Below are 22,109 nucleotides of genomic sequence, written 5' to 3'. Positions count from 1 at the left end.
TTAGTGTTTCAAAGATCACATTTTGACGGAGCGTCAATAATGTTGGGAGGGGGCTGTGTGACGGGATTCGAAATATTAAATATTATTATTTAGTATCCTTTAATTTTATTATCCAAATCACGTTGTGCGCCTTTTTAAAGGCGAATTTAAACGAATTGCATTACGTCATTATCAATCAATCAATTAACTGGTAATGGGCCGCCCTGATTGGCGCGCATCCTAATGGCACGAGAAATGACGTAATCCGGAGAGAGCAGAGATTGACGATTTCATGAATTGTGTGTAAACAACCCGGAAACGAGTGATATTTATCACTAAAACAGTGCTGGGGATTCAGGTATTTATAAAATGAGTTAAGATTTGAGTAAACAAACATTCATAGCACATGATGAGCCCGCTGGCGTGTGTTTAAGTGCTCTCAAATGATAGAAATTAATGTTTTTCTGGTGCGCTGTGCATTCAGATCTGCATTCAAAAATTGCATGTAAACAAGGCATACCTGCAGATTTGCGTATTTTTGGCATGACCATCTTGAGTTTGGGCTCAAAATCCTCTTTGTTGACATAATGTCAGGTGCTAAATTGCGTGCAAGGGTCATCACTAATGTGTATCTATCATGATGTTAACTTCGTTAGAGTAAGACATGAGTGATTGGCCGTAAACTTCGTCATTTTCTAGATCATCTTCATTTTGGAAATTGATATTTTATTTTGTCAAATAGGCAATAGGTCATAGGGAGCAAGGTACATGCACCGCAGTACACATACAAGTACGGTTTGCCATACAAAGTATTGTGTAGGATGTATAAAATAGATGGAATGTTGTACCTTGTTTATATTATGTCAGATGCTCCTAATTAAGTGATTGCTCGCCCATTGTTGTGATTTTAACTCATGTACCAAAATAATAGATGTTGTTGGCATGGATTATTTGGATGTTCATAATTAATTAATTAATTAATTGCCAAAAGAAATGTGTGCTACCGATGTGTGTACCTGATCAGACAAAATTCACAGGTACAATTTTGTATTGTGATTTCTTGCTTAACCAAAAATATTATTCCAAAATGTGAGTTTTTGAAGTCGAGGTATCAGTCGAGTTCATGTGAGTTACCATTTATTTCTTTTATTTTCAACCAAATATGTAGGTCCTCTATTTGGAAGTTGTTTAAGCATTATTTATTTTGTGAGCCCAGTAGGCCTTCACTAATTAGTAGTAATTGGTGGTACATTCCAAAAAAAGGGTAACTCATCAATAATGTTTTGATATATTATACATGTAGCACAAAATACTTTTACATGCTTTATTAAAATTGTGTGTTATAAAAATGAATCCTTGCTATAAAATAATGTGCACTTATGTCAATTGTTGCAAATTGCTCTGTTTCAAAAGTGACCACGTGCCAAAGGAGTCGTGTGTTGGCGAGTTTTGATTTTCCTTGTAGAGTTGTTGAGCGAGTTGGTTTAGATTATCATGTTGTGGGGAAATTCACGCATGAACCCAAATTGGCTCATTTTATTAGTTCTTTGTGAAGTGACTAATGATAGCCAAGGTTTAATATCATAGTACTTCTCACATGGTGCACAATTAGCAGGTACTCAAAGTAATTAATTGTCTATGTTTCTTAGTAATAAATGTATTTGTAATATTGCAACATAATGTATAATGCTCAATAGTGACCATGGGTGCGCTTTTGCTGGACAGTCGTTAGTAAGGAGAGTTATACATAGAGAGTTACCAAAAAGGAGAGTTATACATGGGGAGTTTTCACAATATGGAGTTCGGAGAGAATACACGCTTCAGAGAGGTGAAGCCGGTTGCACTCTGTGTAGGATTCAATGAGTCTTCGATGGGGAGTTAACAAAAAGTTTAGCAAGGAGTTACACACTAGATTGTTCAGCAATTCATTTAGTCACTCGTGTTGCAATGTTATATCATAGTGTGCGTAGATATTAAGTAGTTTATTATATTAAATAGTCTTTATTTTTCTCTTTATATCAACAGCCTGTTTGCTCGTAGATGTAAGTTGGAACATGCCCTGTTCTGCTGTTGTTATTGCTCGCCTGCTGTTCTGGGGGTCTGTTAGCATGTTTCATTCCTGTGTACTATTGCTGGCGCAGTAGCTCGTGTTCACTTGTTGTACTGCTGCCTTCCTGGACAGATTTTAACAGCCTCTTGTTGATTAGCACGTGTGATGGCTATTGGTTTTTTTGAAGATAGTAGTAGACTGAGAACCAGTAGAATGTTATAGTTATAGTAGTGCCAAGAATAAATAAGTACCAGTTGGAAGTAAAAACAAGGTATCACCGTAGATTTCTTTGTGGTCCATCACAGACTCCTCCAGTGCGTAGCCGAATTCTAGCTCCGGCAAACCCACCTATAAAACCACTTGTTACCTAAGTACCTAGCCGCTCGGTCCCGTCACAATACACTAATATAATGGAAAAAGCAACTATTTTTATGAAAAACGTCAATGAGATGGATGAGGACACTGCTAAACGCAGAGCGTGAGGTGCAGTGCCCTCGGCCTAAAGTTACAACATAGCCTACAACATTTAACCAAAAAATAAAATACGCTCGGTACAATTTTCACTAAAAATCGTGCACTGAGTGCCTATGGACGAGATAGTGAAAGCAAGCATTTTATGGCTACAAGGCTGTCCATGCACTGGGCACACAATTTGGAGTGAAATGATACATAATTGGAAAATATAAAACTGATGGTAAACTAAATAATGTACCAAAAACTTAGGGTGCCGACATAAAGCTGACCTGATAGCAAAAAATGAGAGACCGTTTTAAAGTAGCAATGAAACATGAATGTAATTACGATTCACTTGGCAAATATTTTCCAAGGAGATGTTTTTTCATGTGAGAGAGGGAGAGGAGGGGAAAAGAGAGGGGGAGAGAGGGAGAGGAGGGGAAAAGCCTGGCAAAAGGTATTGCATGCCCCAACCGAACATTTTCAGTATCGACACAAAATTGGCCGATTTAGTCATTTACCATTGAGCTATTTCAAACTTAGCATGCTTAGGGCCGGATTTAGATGGGTACGGGTCCAAGCCCCTAAAATAGCCTAAGGTATGTTCCCCAAAACACCATGTTTTGGACCGAAACATGGTAACATAATTTTGCGCGCTTCGCGTGCACTGGCCTTAACGTTAAATTTACCTTCATTTTGGCCTAAAATTGTCTGAAATTGGAAATTTTTAGCGCGCTTCGCGTGCACTTTAACCAGGAAATTAGCAAGAACTCATGGCCAAAATTCATTTCTATTAAGACCAAATTAGTAATAAAAAAAAGCAATTTTTTCTTGTGGAGCGCGCAATTTCTTTGAAAAAATAATAACCCAGTTTACCTTTTTCACTCTTGGGCCACTGTATTGCCAAATTTAAACTTATTTCCTTTGTTTTTTATTTTTCTTTGATATATTTGAAAGTGTACTTCTCTTCAAAAGTACACTTTCTTTTCGATGGGGGTGCGTCGCACCACCCGCACATGACCCCCATTTTTGTTTGGTGGATTTGGGCCCCCGCCCCAGGCTTTTGGCAAAATATCAAGGTATCATAACAAAATTATCCATATCCTCAAAAGTATTGATGCTATATTGATATGGTACCGGGTATCATTTTAAAGCTTATTGTCAGAGCGGTGCACTGTCGGGAGGGGGAGCGCCCCTCCCCGCCCGGGCGGGTTCAAATCTGCAATTTTGCCATCAGGGGAAATTTCCCCCTTTCCCCGGCAGGTATAGGGCCTAGGGGCCCGACGCCACGGTGCGCGGGCAAGTCAGCCTGAGCTTTTCCCCAGTTGCCTGATGATGGCATGGCGGTGCCCGGGGGTGGAGGGGGTTAGCTCCCACTTAATGTAAAAAAAATAAAAAATATGGGGTCATTGGGTGAGAGCATGATTTTTGGCATTTTCGGTGAGAGCATGTAGGCCTAAAAATATGGGGTCGTTGGGTGAGAACATGACTTTTTTTTTAATCGGGAACATTGGGTGAGAGCCGAAACAGCGCTACAGATAGGCTATCTCGAACATCGAATTTCTAGTTCTAAATGGCCAAATTAATTTCTTTTTCTTTTTTTCAAAATAAGTAACAAAATCAGTGATAGGGCCCTAAATGAACTGCTCAAATTAAAAAAAAATAAGGGTCTTTGGGTGAAAAAAAAGTAAGGCCGGTCATCGGGTGTCAGAACATGACGTTCGTGAAAAGGGGGGTCTATAACAGCCCTGCGAGTTTGTTGGGGGACACTGGTTTAGCTGCTCAACATTATTTTTGTTCAAAACTGACCAACCTGTTTGTGAGAAATAGCGCCGCCTATTCGCAGATTTACTTGACATCATGCTGCAAAATAAAACTTGTTTACCTTTAGTCTTGGATCCAGACAGCTTGGGTGTCATAGCAGACAGCACAAACCATTTGGATTTACATATGGACCCACACGATCTGGGATGAAGACTAGTAAGACGATACACTTCTTGTGGGGTGGTTCAATATGACTTTTTAATTTCGAGGGAAATAAAATTTTAATACAAAGAAGAAAAAATAAAACGAGTTAAAAAAAGGGGCTTTTAGAATTAATTTTTACCTATTTTAGTCAAATTAACTAATCATTAACTTTAATATTGAGTTTAATTAGATATAATAATTTCTTGAAACTGTGCTATATACCCTTTAAGAAAATAGAAGAGTCTGATGAGTCATCCCCACTTTGCGCGTCTTTCGTGACTTTTTGTCACGAATCAATCAATTATTTATGGCCGGATAACATCTGTGCACAAATACACATGAACGAAGAAACAAAACTGCTGAACATTGCCACTATTCGGCATTTTATAACAATGATGGATTATTGAAGATGAAGGTGAGAATTTCGTTTGTGTAAATATCAGTTTGTCAAAAGTGTTTATTATTTGATGATGCGATTCAATTCAATCTTCGTCAGGCATCTCTCGAGCTCTCACAATCATCTGGTCTTGTTGTTGTGACTGTCATGACTGTACGGAGTAAAGTTCTGCAAAATTCGGCAGCATTGTCTTTCGTATAATGTATCATTAAACTCAATGTTAAGGACATATTTAATAAGGACATGTTGAATACGTCCGTGGTAAGACTGTGATTGTTGAAATATGAACCGTAATTAAATTTCGCATGTGCAAGTGTATGAAATAAGTAGACTGACACACATATTCATGACTGTCTGTGTTTTGGTGACTGATCGAAAAAATGTTTATTGAGACAAATGTGTACTAAATCACCATTGTACAGGATTGTCTAGTGCTCCGCCACCTCAACCACAACCACCCCTGCCTAATTCCACTTAACGAGCTTTACTAATTAGTGAATTGTTTTAGTTTTCTCTTCTGATTCTTTTACTTAGCCTACTAAATTGCTTACAAAATAAGACCAAAACCAGGTCTCTGCACTGTGATGTAGCACTAGAAAAATATCACCATCTCTAAAGTGAGAAATTTTGTCTTGCATGTCACAAAACCACCATATTTGGGGTCCCAACTTAAAAAACATGACCGTAATGCCCTCAAAATATGTCCTTTACCCAAGGCAGTCACTTGCCGTGCCCTCTAATGAAGTTGCCGTCGGTCAGCCCTGCCCCTTCATAAAATCATTTATCTATGTTTGTGTGTGTTTTCTTCACTTTTGAGAAATTGCCTTGGTGCCAGCGAGAACAGTGGGAGAATGTGCTTCGGCTGCTTCCTTTACCACCTTGTGTCCAGTGCATGAGTCATTTGAGTGGCGTAGATTTCTTTTTGACATGTCATGGGTCCGGGATGATGGGGGGATCATGGTGGGATGGGATCGTGGGGTTGGAAGTTTACTATGACATCACATTGCCACATCATAAGGCCAAAAAAAATAATGGTTTGTCTCAAAGCTCAAGAGTTGTTTGAAAACAAATGCGAAATGTGATTTTTTTTTTAATTCCCGACTTTTTTCATGGTATTTGGAGAAAAAAAAAATCTGAATTTTTCCGAAAAACTAAAAAAAAAAAAAAAATTCTGCATTTCTTTTTTTCCAAATCTCACGAATTTACAAATGCGCGCACGAGCTTTGAGACAAACCTTTTGTTTTTGCCTAATCATATATCGATCATTGGCATTGCCTGGTATTAAAAAAAAAATCGGCAATCAACAATTACAGTGACAGTTGCCGTCTTGCTGCTTCAAGTTCACACATGTGTAATCATAATATTTTTGTTAACTTTGTCTTTGTATTCTGACTCGGTCGGGGTTGTTCCATCTATTGCACAGTTTGTAACCCACTTCTCACGGCTCTGTCAATTTGTATTTAAAGGCTTTTCAGTTCAAGTCAAATTTCTCAGCACAGAAAATATCAATTTGCCTTCATTTCCAAAGCAGGTAATGGTGTCTCCAATGGACGAGGTACAAAACACACTCAAGGATCAAAGGGTGATACAAGAGGATACCTAGAATATAAAAACAGAAAGATTCAAGCCAGGTACAATGTATACCAACTTAGTGTTGGGGAACAAAGACAAAATAAAAACTAAAATAATGCAGTATGTAAACCAGAATGTTGTACACTGTTACTGCACTAGAAAAAATCTAAAACCACAGGGATGGTAGACAAAGTTAACAAAAATATTTTTGTTAACTTTGTCTACCAACTTTGTCTACAAACCTTGTTCCCCACACCAAGTTGGTATACAGGCTGGCTCGAATCTTTCTGAGTTGATTTCCCTAAATTAAATAAAAAATCAAGCTTTTGGGAATCATTGATTTTTGTTCGGGTGCGCCATCGGATATCACATTACCGGTTCAACCGGTCAATGTGTGAAAACTACAGTAAGTACTGGTGCAGCCAGTCACTGTGTGAAATTGGTCAAGCTTTCGTCAGATGTGGCTCTGACTTCATCAGGACTTCCTGTCTTCAGTCTTAAAGCCAATTTACAAATATCAAGACGAAGGTGCTGTAGTTTTGTCAAAGTCCGAGATTTTGATTAAACACATGCCCAGGAACCGTCACTTTATTATTAAGATGGAAATATCAGTCGAACACGTATGCGCTGTTTATAACACAAATTATACGTACATGGCGCGGGACACACATACATATCAGAGGTTTGTACCGTATTACAATCGCTGCAGTAACATGCACCAGTGCTAGTAGTAGTAATCCAATTCTCTAATTTGTTTTACCTCACTTGTTCGGGTCAGAATTAAAAGTGGACATCACATATATCTGACAGTAAAAGCTAACATTTTATGGAAAATAAATACTAATTTATTTTTACAGAAATGTTATAATATATGGCTTTAAAATAATGAACAGGGATTCAAATTCGAGGAGAACCTGACAAGGTTCGATTCTCTCTAGGCAAACCAAAATTGGTTCTTGTATTTAAAGCTTGCAAGTCTCAGATCGCATGTTTACCTTTGCCCTCTCTGCAACAAAAATATGATTTAATATCTCATTAATCCAAAAATATAATTCTGAAATGTTGGGAAAAAGGCAAAGTTTTCTTCATTTTAGCTGTTAACTTAAATTGTATGATCACAAACGGGAATCCATGGCCCATGCATTATGTACGTTCAATGTTTATACATGACCATCCCATAATTATGGTATAATAATAGATGTGACCTCGCTAGTGTAGTACTAAGCATCTCCGTTGTATTCGCAGCAGAAGTGATGATGTAACAGGAATAACTACGATACCATAGCTGTATAGATGAATACAATTTTTGAATATCACCCTGCACTACAGTTTATGCAAACTGAAGGCTCTATTTTGCAAAAGCCTAAACAGGTTCCCGCAATTGATTGTGAATTTGAACCCCTGATGAATAATGAAAAAGTCACTAGTCATTACTCAATCTCGGAAAAAACACACCAAAACAATGTGTAATGTTCAGGAAACTGGGAATTGACTTTCATTAGCCTAATTGATGTGACTTTTTAGGCAGGTATTATTGATTGGTGTTTTTGATTGATAATTGTAAGCCAATAATCAATATAATCAACTCCCACAGAGCATCTGGTGCTCAATTCATGCAGGCTTTGCAGAGCAATCCATGAACAAACTGGATTGAAATTTTCAACATATATTTTCATAATCTACATTTGAAAATTCAAATTGGTTTTGCTTTTAGTTATTATAAATAGTGTGTGTATTTCAATTAGGCCAAAAAAAAACATTGTTGTGTTGCCCTCAAGTGGCAAAATGGGAAAGTTTGGACGGACGGTCAGATTTCTTTTTTTTCTTCAAACCTTCAGTTGTTTAAAAATCCCCTCAAATATTAAATAATGCTTCTTCAATTAGGAAACATTTGTCAATTTTGACTTCTGGATACCTGTTACTGTTAGACATCAATTAAAGACTAGTCTTTCAATAAAATATTCTTAGTCAGTGGGAGTGGTCTAGTTTGTACACACATTTCTGATTGGACAATCGCATGATATCGGGTGCCGTCTATCAGGCCGTAGAGCGACCCCACGTCATCATGCGTCTTGATAATGCGTAACACGCATGTAGAGGTGCGCGTATGTATTGCGCTGGATGCGTAGACTAGTGGGGAATACGCGATCGTGCTAGCAATACGCGCAACAGAATATGTGAAGTTGTAAACAAGTTTCGTTCATTTTATAATGAGGGGAGTTTTTATGACGGTAACTTAGTTTTTGCTTAAAAAAATTGTTTACAGTTATTAAAATAATATTTAACTGACTAAGAATGAGAATAAGCGATAGGAATTTTTATTTTGCCTATCCTCTACCTATGATAGGCGACAGGCAGGTCCAATATTTTTATCGTAGTGGATACCGCTGCGCCGCATCCACTACTCAAAATATTGGACCTGCCTGTCGCCTATCACACGAGAGGATAGGCAAAATAAAAATTCCTATCGCTTATTCTCTAATTAATTTTAAGTGAAAAGCATTGACTTTTTTGAACAAATCTGCAAAAAAAATGCAGACCTTGATTTTTCAGGATTTAGGGTCGGGCGGGTTGAGGGCAACACAATAATTTTTTTTGGCCTTATAATAAACACTCAAGGGACACTCTGAGTTTGTTTAAGTGGCCGGCCTAAAAAAAAATTCAAAATGTTTTTTTATTGTCAAATCGGGTAGAAGTTTTAAGGCAATTTTCAATTGATTTGTGTAGGGTTTATTTATTTGATATCAAGGCCTGTTTTAAAATGTTGGAGTTATGAGAAAAATGCATGGGTCTATTTAAAAAGGACCAATGACCAATAATAATCAATAATAAATAGACTGAATTTCAAAGGTACAACACATAGCTCTATACACACATAAATCTGGTTGCCTAAATTTGTTACTGCATCAATAACAATCAATGAAGTGAGAAGTGAAAGCAATGATACATTTTCAAAGACCATTAATTTTTACGCAATGATTTAGTGCTAAAACCATTATTTTTTCTCTTCTAGTTCGTCTTCCCATCTAGACCTTACGGTTCGTCAATGACAAATTTTGTGTGTTCTCGTCACTTTATGTTCCCAATAGGGGGGGGGATTTGTGTTCCTGTGTCCGTTTGTATGTTTTAGGCAAGTGTCCCCAATCGATACACGGTACAAGATGGGGGTGTACATGTGTGTTCCATTTTGATCAAGTTCTTTTTTCCCACCGTATTATCTGTTATATACGCTGTAAAACAGGTTACTTACCTAAGTCCAGTGAAACAGTAAACTTTCATGTTGCTAATTCTTCCTACTATTACATTGCAGACTTGACACTATCCCAGGGTTGCACGTACTATATCGTCCGTCTGCCTTTCAATAGCCCTGTATGAACTAAAAAGATGTAGGTGTACTGTTGCTGCTGTGTTGTACATGTATTCTGAAAGAAAACTAACAACTATTTTGGCTAATATAGACCACATGACATCATTGTTTATCAACAAAGGTGAGGTACTGGTCTATTGATATGCTTGAATGAACCGCTACACTGTTCAATGGCTTTCTTGTACTATATGAAATTAAAATACACATGTCCTGAGCAAACTACCATGTGTACGCATACTGCAGGGCAAAGAACAATGGAAAGTGCTATGATTTGCGCACATACTGCTGGGCAATGACATCATATGTCAAGTGGTCTCAGGTTTAAGTTTCCGGTTTTTGCCCATGAAGTATATAGTACCGGTACTTTGACCTTCCATTCAAAACAAAGACAAATAAAACCCAAAATATTATGCCACACAAAAGAAATCAGGGGGCCAATTTCACCAACAGATGCAAAACCCGGGGGGGGGGGGTTCTTCCTGGTTGAAGGTATACGGGGATGTGCCACGGTTTTGGGGTACCTTTTCAGCGCATTTTGGAAAAAGTGCCCTTAAAGCACCCAATTATGGCAAATTTGGGTGCTTTTTGGGTGCTTTTTGTTGAAAATTGGTATACTGATGGGTAGCAAAAACAGCAAAAAGTAGGTATAGAGAAAGTCAGCATCCGAAAGTCTGCGTGGCACACCCCATACAAAATTTTTCAAGAACCCCCCGGTGCAAAACCTCAGATTCTCGGTGTACATGTAGCTGTGTTATGAAGGGTTAAAATATTGGTGAAATGTATGTATGCATGTACATCGGTAACTGAAAAGAGGAAAGTGAAGAAGGGCTTTTTAGGCATTTTGGACAATATGTTTGCAGAGAAACACTGTGTTTCGGGCAATGATCACAAAAGGCAGCTATTATAGATTTGACTATGTTACCCTGGAAACATTTGGCCATAATCTGTGTGTAGATCTGTAAGTGGGGATTGCTGTCAACAAGTATTTCTTCCTCCTCTGACAACATCCATTAAATTCTTAGGAGTGGGACACACCCAGTTTCACTGCCATGCTAGACACAGAATTTCACCTCTAAAATGCCTTAAATGTCCTTGAAATTCTCTTTTTAGGTATGACGCCCGTACTGGTGTACTTTGGTTTGTGTGTACTTTTGTGAATTTCACAGACAGTGAATGTTGCGATGTGTCGTAATTACTTCATCTCATCTCCATGGGACTTTTATTGTAAGATTTTGCAACTTTTGGTGAAATTGACCCCCCCCCTTTCTGGTTTTATGTGGCTTTAGGGGTGTCACCGTTTGATTCTCAGGGGCAGGCATGGACTCTCATTTTGAAAAAAAAAATCCCTCACCCAACTTTGCTTAAATGGATAGCATGTATAACTTGAGACGAAAATACCTATTTTCGTCTCAAGTACATTTGTATAACATGGAAAAATGAGAGAATAAGGAAGATGGGAAGAACATGCTAGAGAGACAGACTGAAAATAAAATGGAAATAGGGCAACATATCAGAGAGGGAGTGAGTGAGACGGGAGGGAGATGGGGGGGGGGGAGAGGAAGAGATGCAGGTAGGAGAGGGATGATGGCAAAAGGAGAGTGAGTGAGGAAGGTGGTGAGTGAAGAAAGGGGAGAGGGAGGAGAGAACTGCGAGAAACCTTTTGGATTCTCCCAGTGGAATTTTGCACAAATCCATGGATACTTTGCCATATAATTTTGTATGACTGAAATATTTATGAGAATCCATTTAGATTCTTGCAATATTTGTTGACGAGAATCTTTGTGAGAATCTCGGATTCTTGCCGAATTTCTGACCCTGGAGCGGTTAAAGTATGTGTAGAAAAGGAACAAAACAACAGTGAGTGAGAAAGAAGAGAGAGAGAAATTGAGAGAGATCAGAGATGAGGGAGAAAGCTACTGAGTAGGAAATGGACAAAACAACAGGAGAGTGAATGGGAAATGGGAGAGATAAGACAGAGAAATGTAGCATGAATAGAAGGAAGGGGATAGAAGGGTACAGATAGACCATCCCACACACAAAACAAGAAAATCAGAAAAGGGACTACTTATCTTCTCAGGTTCAGCTGGCTGTCTCATTGCAGATGACGGTCCAACCCATGGTTTATAATAATTTTAAGTGTAATAGCCTAAGCCTCTATATTTCCTTCAAAGTGTTCCCACATAATATTGGGAAATGAAGTGGGCCTAATCTATTTCCCCTTACAAATCCCAGTCTAACAAGAAGTTGTTCAATGATAACTTTGTGGTCTAATCAGAACATTTTCTGAATCAAACAAACAAGAAATGTTTTTAAACAGACATAGTACCTGTATGTACTTTTAACTTGTGTAAAGTTTTATTTTGGTGGAAATCTTTCAATGGATTGTGTCATTTATTAAAACGTTCTTGTTAGCTTCTATTGTGTTTGAAACAATAAAATACAAAGTTTCTAATTACTGATTTCATAAATTATCACTTCCAATGACTTTTTGGTAAGTCTCATTGATTGATTTAATAGTCCTCGAAAGTGTAAAATCGCTTTGAAATTGTGGACTTGCTTCAATCCAAGATTGATTTGTATGTGATTAGTAATAGTACAGGCTAGTTGAGAAGCTAAACGAACCCATGTTGTGTGATGTCTGCAAATAATATTGGTCTTACTAGGCCATCTTAATTTAATAGTTTGTCTCAGAGCAATGGTAAATTTTTGGCGTTATTCCTGTTGTATTGAGTAAATTTAATTTTATTGTCTGGTTTTTTTTCTTTACAAAATCCACCGTGCACAAAAATTTCATTTCTGACATCATCAGATGTAAAAATAGCATAAGTCATAATTGAACAGAGTGTGACTTGTGTGCGTATTCCCCGGCGTAATCTTGTTAAAAAGCTCATCCCATAGTTTGAGACCGACTATTAATTTAATTAAGATGGCCTTAAGCATGCAAATTATTTATTATTTATTTTGGATTTCCCATCAGCAGGTCTCTACATTTTGATCATTAACACTGGCTTTTGAATGGGATTGGAAATCTTGTGTCATTAATTTGTTTTAATGAGGTGATTAATAATTACCCAATTTGTGTTTTATACAAGTACATGTAGATAGATTACCATAAAAAGGACAGTTTTTGGACACTGATAAAGCAATTATTATTGATAGCACTTCATTAGCAACAGGATGATAGACTTGTGAGCTTGCATAATTTTAAAATTTGTCTGGGGTAAAAAATTTACATGCCGATATAATGACAATGAGGATATGATGAAGATGAGAATGATGATGATAATCGTAAGAATGAGGATGATGTCAATGATAATGATGATGATGATGATGATGATGATGATAATCATGATAATGATGATGATGATGATGATGATGGTGATATTTAAGACAGATGATATTGATAATGAAAATTATGTTGATTATTATTAAATGAGCTGATGACAATGATGATGATAATGATGATTGATGATAATCATGATGATTGCCGATTTTTGGTATTTTTAGAATATGAATAAATAGAAACTTGGTAAAAAAAGTGAGCAGTTTCTATTTTTTCTTAATACATCCAAGACTGCTTGTGCTTGAATACATAATGTCATGGTCATGAATCAGTTGCCATGGAAACACTTTTGTTCTGTGCAGATGTCAACAACAGAGAACAAAATCTAGAGATGTGACAAGTCAAAAATAATTTGCGTTCAATTTGATGCAGGTGATTATTGTGTGCAACGTATTTCATATTATGTATGTCAGAGACTGTCTTTTGCAATTTGCAGGAGAGCATTAAATAGCTCTTCTGGAGCCTTCAAGGAGAGCTTTTTAGAGCATTTACAAAGGAGAGAATGGTCAGCTAATTACGAGAGCTAAAAACCACTCTCCCATATCAGATTTAAGGAGAGCAGTAGATAGTGATTGTTCTCGCTCTCCTCAAAAGGCAGTCCCTGGTACGTATCACTCATCATGATCAGCAGGTTTTAACCTGGGGGGGGTCTAAACTTTGGTTTGGGCGAGGATTTGTGGCTGCGACTCCCAAAAAAACTAACCAACCTTAAACCAGATATGCTGAAAAACAGACCCGAAATGTGACCATTTTGCAATTTTTTGAAAATTATAAATTATTTGAAAAAACACCCACTTTTTCTTAAAAAACTAAATTATCATGAAATTTAGGGTCACCAATAAACCACAACATTGGCTGAAAATGCACCAAAGTCTGAACCAAATGGCTGCTGAAAATGCACCCTGAATCTGCCGCACATCCCTGTACCCTTATTTCCACCCCCCCCCCTAGGTTTTAACGTTACTCTTTTTTGCAGATCCCTTTTTCTTCAATGACTGAGTGCGTACATCAACCCTTGGGTTGAGTCTACTAGCTAGCTATATAGCTTATCATCAGGTTTGGGTGTGGTTCATTACACCTGTACAATATGTTAGTCTGCCAATGTAGGTTCCTGTGTTTGCTATTGGATATGCTGCAAAATTTCTATAGTGTGTCTTTTTAAAAAACAAACATATTGGCCTGATGATGCAGCAATATCTAAAAGAATCTGGCCATAATATAGTGAGTGTTTTTAAGGTGTCTGTTACTTTATATTTCCTGTATAAATTAGCAAATTACAGTAGATACACTATAGTTTGATCAGCTCTTAATAGGCGGGAAATGTTAGGCTTTTACCACTATGCCGAAAGAGTGCTATTAGTTGACCTGTCTGGCCTATATTTTGTGTGTTAAAAAGAAAGTAGGCAAAGTATACATTGTAGGAATTCAATTAAAATAATTTGTGATGCTTCTGGCGAGATGTCACAAGACAATTCTCAAAATAGAATATTTTGATGTTAATCCGCAATGTTATAAGGCCCGCCGATTACGAGCTGATCAAAGTGTAAAGAATTTCTAATAAGGATAATAATAATATTTTTAAGGGGGCACGCAGGATCACTCAGTGGGAAATTTTAGACATTGTTTTGTATTGTATCTTTAAAAATTATACCTTATAAAAAATATTCGAAATTTTGGTCAAAATTGAAAAAAAAGGCAAATTTGGCGCTTTTCTCAAAAACTGAGCACTCATTTTTGCAGGAAGATACAATGTACAATACAAAACACCGCCTAAGGGCTTTTTGGTCGACGGGAAGGGAAAGAAGGAAGGAATAAAGAGAGAAAACAATGAAAGAAGTTGTTTGCTCTGGTGGGATTCGAACCCGAGACCCCTCGCATGCCAATCACTGGGTTGGCGACACTTTGCCACAGGTCTTGGGCTTCGCTGGTCAGCGAAACCGTGCCTATATATCGCTTAGGGCGATTGCATCATCACACCACGTGGGATGCACGCATGAACAGCGCATATCAAGTAGTATTTTGTACCTAGTACACAGTCCTGTTAGGGTTTTAAATAAGTGTTATTATTCAATGATGTCTACGGTACTGAACATTTTTAGTTTCAGGGTGTCCCTGAAAGAACTGTATCGCCGGGGGGTATTTTAACGCCACAACTAAACATAACTAAATAGCTGATGAGGCTGAGGAATTCTGCTATCACATACTTTTTTGACAATTATTGACCACACCGTTCGTGAAATATACAAAAAATACAAAGAATTTTACGGAAAATATTCAAACCTTTCCATGGATATAAATTGATGATCTGTATTCGGAATGCTAATCACTACGCGTCTATTGTCATTGATAGATATTTGACTCCGTGGAACGGACTGAAAATTATTAGTTTCGTAAAATTTTTCATTTCAAAAACGGAGCGGGCAATTGTCAAAATTCAAATGTGTACTTGATAGCTGATATATATTCTTCAACCATATTTTATGTTTGGTTTATGCATTTTACCCCTACCCCCCCCCCCTTCCGCCCGAAGATACATTTCTTTCAGGGACACCCTGTACAAAAATGTATAAAGCAGAACAGCTCTTATGAAAATGATATCTGAGCAAAAAAATACCAAAACAACCCCCAAAATCAGGTAAGACTAAGAGAATCCTGTAAACTTTAAAAAAATAGATAAGAAGGCAACTCATTGGACAATTTCTTGTTTGGAAATAGAATTTTGCAAACAAACTGATCAACATTACAATGCAATTATAATATTTGCTTTCGTTTCATCTGTACTTGAGTTTGAATCATCTCAAATACTATAAAAGTAGAAATTTAAAAACAAAATTTAACAGTTCACAAAATTGAGATATGCATGCGTAAAAAATGAATCGGGTGAAAATTTTCCAACTTTTACAGTACATGAACAATCCGTAATTGAACAGCACTTGATGGTTTTGCAGAGTATCAAAACTATGAGCACATTTCCACACCAATTTCCATGAACACAATCTGTGAATTACAGAGTCTGGTGTTGCACCATGTCGTACAAGTTGTGTGGTTTTATGGTGATACATTGAGATCAAGAAACCATGTAAAGTTTGTTCAGCTTATTTTTTTTTTAATAGGAGAAAAAAATAACATATCGCGTATTGATATAGAATCGTGTTGCGTAATGCATGACTAGTGAACGGTTATATGGATTTGCACAAGTGTAACTGAATAATTTCCGCCTATTTATTAGCTGAAGAAACTTGACCACAGGTACAAAGTTTGATCCAGCAGAAAGTCTGGGGTCAGTGACTTGAGTGGAGCTTTGGTTTTGGTATTCTTAAGTCCAATTCTGACTCCACATAGGAGCGATGCGATGCTGCAATGCTTATAAAACATTACAGCATCGCGAGATGAAACTAAAATGTACATCGCGCAATGCTGCGATGTTTTCAAAGGATGTTGGGTCTGCATCTCCTTTGATGGTTTTTGATTTTCCGGCAGCCAATCACAATCAAGCGTGAACGGCTGCGATATTGCAGCGCGATGTTATGAAGTTGAACAAAATCCAACTCCAGCACGGACCGAAATGTCCACTGCGCGATGAGAATTTTCACTGCACTTCAAGTTAACAGAAATGAAGTATTTGACTTTTAATAGCCAGATCATTTTGTCTTCAATTTTTTTTTCTACAACTGATGCAAAATCTACATCTTTTGAACATTGATATCAATACCAGCCCATGACCATGAAGGATTACAACTAACTATAAATATTCTCTAGGTCTGAGCGGGTGGATTTCCCCCTTTATTGATGGGGGATACCTGTACCTGGATAGGCGTGGTAGGGTCTCTGAGAGACGCCGTCTTAGGTGTACAAAATGGATATGAGAGGTAAACCTCTCAGTTTCCTTTTGGCTAATGCAATTACTACAAGCAGTTCAGCCACTGTCGATTAAGGAGGTAACTGTTGGCTGTCTTTAGGTGGGTGGCTATCTGTAACACCCTGGCAAAAGCTGACAAGGGTGTGCAATGGATACGAACTTTAACGGACATTTCCTTTCAACTGACAATTAAATTTATAATTTTCACTGTCAGCCACATATGTTTGAAGGAGTACTGTGGAGTGTTGGTGTATATTTTTGAGTCCTGATTAAAACTTAAGTTTGGTGTGCCTTACCTTCCCGGGGGTGTCACTCCCATTGTGGCCTGTACACCATCCGCGATAATGAAAACGTGTAAATAGGGTAGTTTTTCGTGGGTAAGCCCGATACGCACGTAACACGTTTAGGGTGTCAAAAACATGAAAAAATAAAAAAAAAAGGGTAGCAAAAATGCAATTGCTAATACGCTGAAATGAAATTTAGGGTATGAAATTTGATGCAAGGAATAAAATCCCTGTTTAGGGTGTGAAAACACCTGTTTAGGGTATTGTTTTAGCCAAGGGTTAAATCCTTGTTAAGTGTGCTATTCAAAAGTTGATTATCGTGGATGGTGTACAGGCCACAATGGGAGTGACCCCCCAGGCTTACCTTACCTATCCACTTTGTGTTATTCCAGAGGCACATTAAATGCCCTCACGATATTCTCACCCTTGAAAATATTTTAATGCAGTAATTGTAAAATCTGGTTTAGCCCCTTGTTTAAACAGGGTTTATTTGTTGGACATTCATCAGTTGATGGCTGTTCAAATCATTTGTTTAATTTGAAAAGGTGCACAATCAGGATACATGAACTTAAGGGACATTTCCTGTCAACCAATACCTCATAATTAAATTGAGCCACTTTAAATTGGGAAGTATTAACCATTGAGGGTGGGTGTGTGCTGGGGGGTATAAACCTACATGTATAAGTACCTGTACTAAGAATTTTAATTGAATCAACACAGCTTTCAACAGCTGTATTCGATCCCGGGGGGCACTCCAACTTTGTAGGTGACGCGTATGTAGGGCTGTTAAGACCCCTTTTTCAGCATCACTGTCACCCAAAGACCCCATAGTTTTTTACGAACGCATGCTCTGTCACCCGAAGACCCCCTATTTTTTCATTTGATCTGTCACCCAAAGACCCTTACAAGTTCTATTTTTTCAGCAACTTTCATTTATCACTGATTTTGTTACTTATTTTGAAAAAACAATGAAATTTGAAGCCATTTAGGACTAGAAAATCGATTTTCGAGGTTTTTGCGACGCTTTTTCGGCTTCTCACCCAAAGATTCCATTTAAAAAAAGGTCATGTTCTCACCCAATGACTCCATATTTTTTACATTTTGCTCTCACCGAATGCCAAATATCATGCTCTCACCCAATGACCCCATATTTTTTACATTTTGCTCTCACCGAATGCCCCTTAGTGCGAAAGTGCCAGCCCTACACCTATATCCATTTCATATTGAAGTGCCCCCGGATTCGATCCAACTGCGATCATATTTCGTGTATTTCAAACTACAATGCGAATGCACGACCTTGGATACAATACTAACCAATCACGAGTGCGTTGGCATAGTTGCATTCACTTCTGTGTTAAGCATGCAGAGACGCACTTGCGCTGGCGTTACATCACGCAGTGTACGCTAAAATTTCACTCATTTTTAGTCTGCAGCTGCATGTTGTTCCTGGTCCCTGCACTCCAGATGTTGTGGATACACAAGAGTGCAGGGAAGGGGATGTTGTTTCACCTTGATTTGGTGCGACATCTAGCCCGCACACTGCAGAAGAATCACCCATACGCATGTTTATAATACTCTGCAGGATTAGGTTTCTGCACTGGATTTGATACTGCGACCAGTGAAGTATGCATAGGCCTGCGTCACTATTAAAGTCAGGGTAAAATAAAGTAAGACATAATGGAGAATTTGCTGGCTGGTTTAGTGGTTTCTGAGTTCAAGACAAGAAGTTCAAAATGTTTTCTTCGTTCATAAGGTTAACCAGCGTTTCTCAGTCATTGTGCATGATCATCATGTACAGATGGGACATGAATTTGTTGTTGGTTATCATTGAGACAGGTGTACCTGTATCATTTACAAACATTTCACTCTTGCACTTTTTCACAAGCAGGATTGCTGAACAATTTTCAGCCCAAATTGCTGGCCAAATCATTGGAAGTCGCCCAATATTTCTCCAGGGACTGTCTTTTGGAATTTACAGGAGAGCGTTAAATAGCTCTTCTGGAGCCTTCAAGGAGAGCTGTTCAGAGCATTTACAATAGAATGTAAGGAGAGAATAATCAACTAAGAAGAGCTAAAAATCACTCTCCTATATCAGATTTAAGGAGAGCAGTAGATAGCGATTGCTCTCGCTCTCCTCAAAAGTTTCTCCAACAGTTGGTTTCTGTTAGACAGAAAACAACCGAAAATCACTGCAGACAATGTCGAAAAGTCACCCAATTTTTGTCTAACTATACAGTTAGTATGGCACAGGAAATGGTTAAAAGTTGCTGGGAAGTTCTTTAAAAGGCACCCAATTGGGCTACCAGATCGCATTCTTGGTAACTTTGCTTTTAAAGTTTGGGAGGCTAAAGATGGCAGACAGTGAGCAATACGTTTCTGACAGATTTGTCTGAAATTTCTAAGCCCATTAAGTCCAATTGCCTAATGTTGACTAGGCCTGCATCTAGACACAATATTCTTACCACATACCTATTACACAAAGGTATTGTCTTTTAACAACTCCCAGCCTTAGGAAAGGTCATCGGAAGGCACTGATTCAAAATTCAAAATTAATTTTTAACAATTCATAGAATTTACCATAGTCTAACAAGTAAAATGTCAAATGCACAGACCTTTCTCACACTGACCTTTATTCTGCAACTTCTTAAATGTGCTATGTTCTTATAAGTGCAAACATACCAAACCCCCTTAAAATGTAGGCTTATGTCCTACCCTTTACCCTTGGACTTAATGAGCCACAGAAGAATACCAGCCAGGCGTGTCAAGTCAGGAATAGCTGTGAGGGTCTTTCCAAAGTATAATGGTTAAATCCCTATCAAATTTTTGCACAGGTCTCGTCAATTTTGATCAGCTTCATTTGTTAAAACATTTCTTTGCAACTTTAATCTTCCAACATCACTGACTCGGTACCCTGAGGCTGACACCCTCTGAAAATTCACTCGGCTGAAAGCAGTTGCTGGTCCGGTATGGTTCGCACTGTTTGAGAAGTGTTGTATTCAGTGAACTGAGCTTGTTATATAACCTACATTATGAAAAGGAGTGCAAAACTAGCGTGGGTGCTGTGCCCAAATGCATGCATGCCAATACACAATGTTATGAGTTTCATTTTTGTTGCCAATTATAAGCCGAACAAACATTAAAATTGTATTTGTGGCCCTATAAATCATAATCTTGTTCCAAGCTTGTGTTCTGCCACCCTTGTTATCCCCGAGACCAAGTAAGACAAAGAAGAGTGCTAGTTATCCACATCAATTTCTCAAAGGAGACCTGTAATTAACAGGGATAATTAAAAAGTGAAAAGAAATTAATTTACCTTTTATGTGAATATTGAGTTTATATACTAAAATACAGTAAACCTTTGACAAGCGCGTATTGTAAGGATACATCGCGTATTTACTGCGTTGCACGCACTTGCCTCTGATTGGCTGCTAAGGCGATATGTTGTTGCTGAGTGGAAATTTATGAATGAACTGTGCGTCGTACGCGTTGTTAGCGCCGAATTTGCATCATCACGGTAGTCGCGCTCGTCAAAGGTTTGCAGCATTTGACTAAAGTGTAGTTTAGGACTAATGGTGATCATTTTTCATAGTCATTCCTACACCTACAAGGCTTCTACATACTACACATAGTTATCATAGAATGTAGGCCTACATTGTACATGTGCATCTTCTGATTTGGACAATACAAATACTGAATATTCATATCGACAAAGCAGAAAAAAACATTCCGCAGAAGTCATTGTTTTCAAAATTCCGTTCTTCAATGCCTGTGCTGAATGGATGTACATACATACATAATGTGTCATGGTTTACAAATTCATATGGAAACTCAAGTCAAAAACAAGACTCGCATAACTGCATTTCATTTCTCATAATGACTTTTGTCATTTTCAGTCTGTTTGCTTTATATTTTGTTTATAACTTTACCCCATTCAAGTATGAGTCAGGCATTCACATACATGTGACATGTTTACATCATAGATCCTCAATACAAGGAGGACCAACTGGATATTTAATAATTCCAGAAAGTTCAGATAATGCCAAATCCATGAAATTTAATAATTCCAGAAAGTACAGATAATGCCAAATCCATGAAATATATATTATTTTAAAACCTGAATTTGCTAAGCCCTGGTCATGCACAGAGGTTCAGACTCAGAGCCCAAAATTCCATTGGATTGCGAAGACCTGCTCACGGACGAGAGAGGAGTGGTCGCACTTTTATACAATATTGATATGATTGCAGGTTTGAAAAGACTATAGACTTTGTATTCATGTGAAACAATCGTAGTTTAGTGTTGGTAATCCCTGTGTGGAGAATCTATGCATACATGGACTAGTTGTCAAACCTGTGTTGAATGTCTGGAGTTGGAAAGGATGACTAGCTCACCAAGTGTGTCTTTGATCAAGAGACTATACCTACAGGAAACACACTCACTCGATCTGTACAACCAAACCAGCTGATCGCAGGCACTATACTAGAACCATTCATGACCTCATTAATAACGGCAAAGTTCAATAACTGTGATTGCAGGCTTTGAACACAATGCTCTCATAATAACTACAAAGTTCCATGACTTTGACTGTCGTCACCAGCCCAGCAGTGCTTTCATACTACTTATAAAGTTCAGTGGACTGTGTGAACTTGACCCAACTGTATACACTCTCATACTAACTGCAAAGTTCATTGACCATGACTGCAGACACTGATCACAATGCTCTCTATACTAACTGTGGCTGTGAAATGAGGATTCCCCCTTTCTTAGTCAGTGGGAGTGGTCTAGTTCGTAGACACTTAATCTGATTGGACAATCGCATGATTTCGGGTGCTGTCTATA

At 37.9% G+C, this 22,109-nt stretch overlaps 1 protein-coding gene across 1 annotated transcript in view; it reads left to right on the top strand.

Moving 5' to 3' along the window:
- The first annotated feature begins 4,769 nt into the window (after window positions 1-4,769).
- Window positions 4,770-22,109, top strand: part of LOC140161794 (prominin-1-A-like) — a 153,353-nt gene continuing 136,013 nt past the window's right edge. Inside the window, exon 1 of the mRNA XM_072185091.1 lies at window positions 4,770-4,865. The gene's annotated coding sequence lies outside the window, so the exon portion shown is untranslated. The remainder of the gene's footprint in view (window positions 4,866-22,109) is intronic.

Source organism: Amphiura filiformis, chromosome 10, assembly GCF_039555335.1.
Source record: "Amphiura filiformis chromosome 10, Afil_fr2py, whole genome shotgun sequence".
Taxonomy (NCBI): Eukaryota; Metazoa; Echinodermata; class Ophiuroidea; order Amphilepidida; family Amphiuridae; genus Amphiura; species Amphiura filiformis.
Note: the sequence above shows the minus strand (reverse complement) of the source record. Positions and strands in the feature narration are given on the sequence as shown.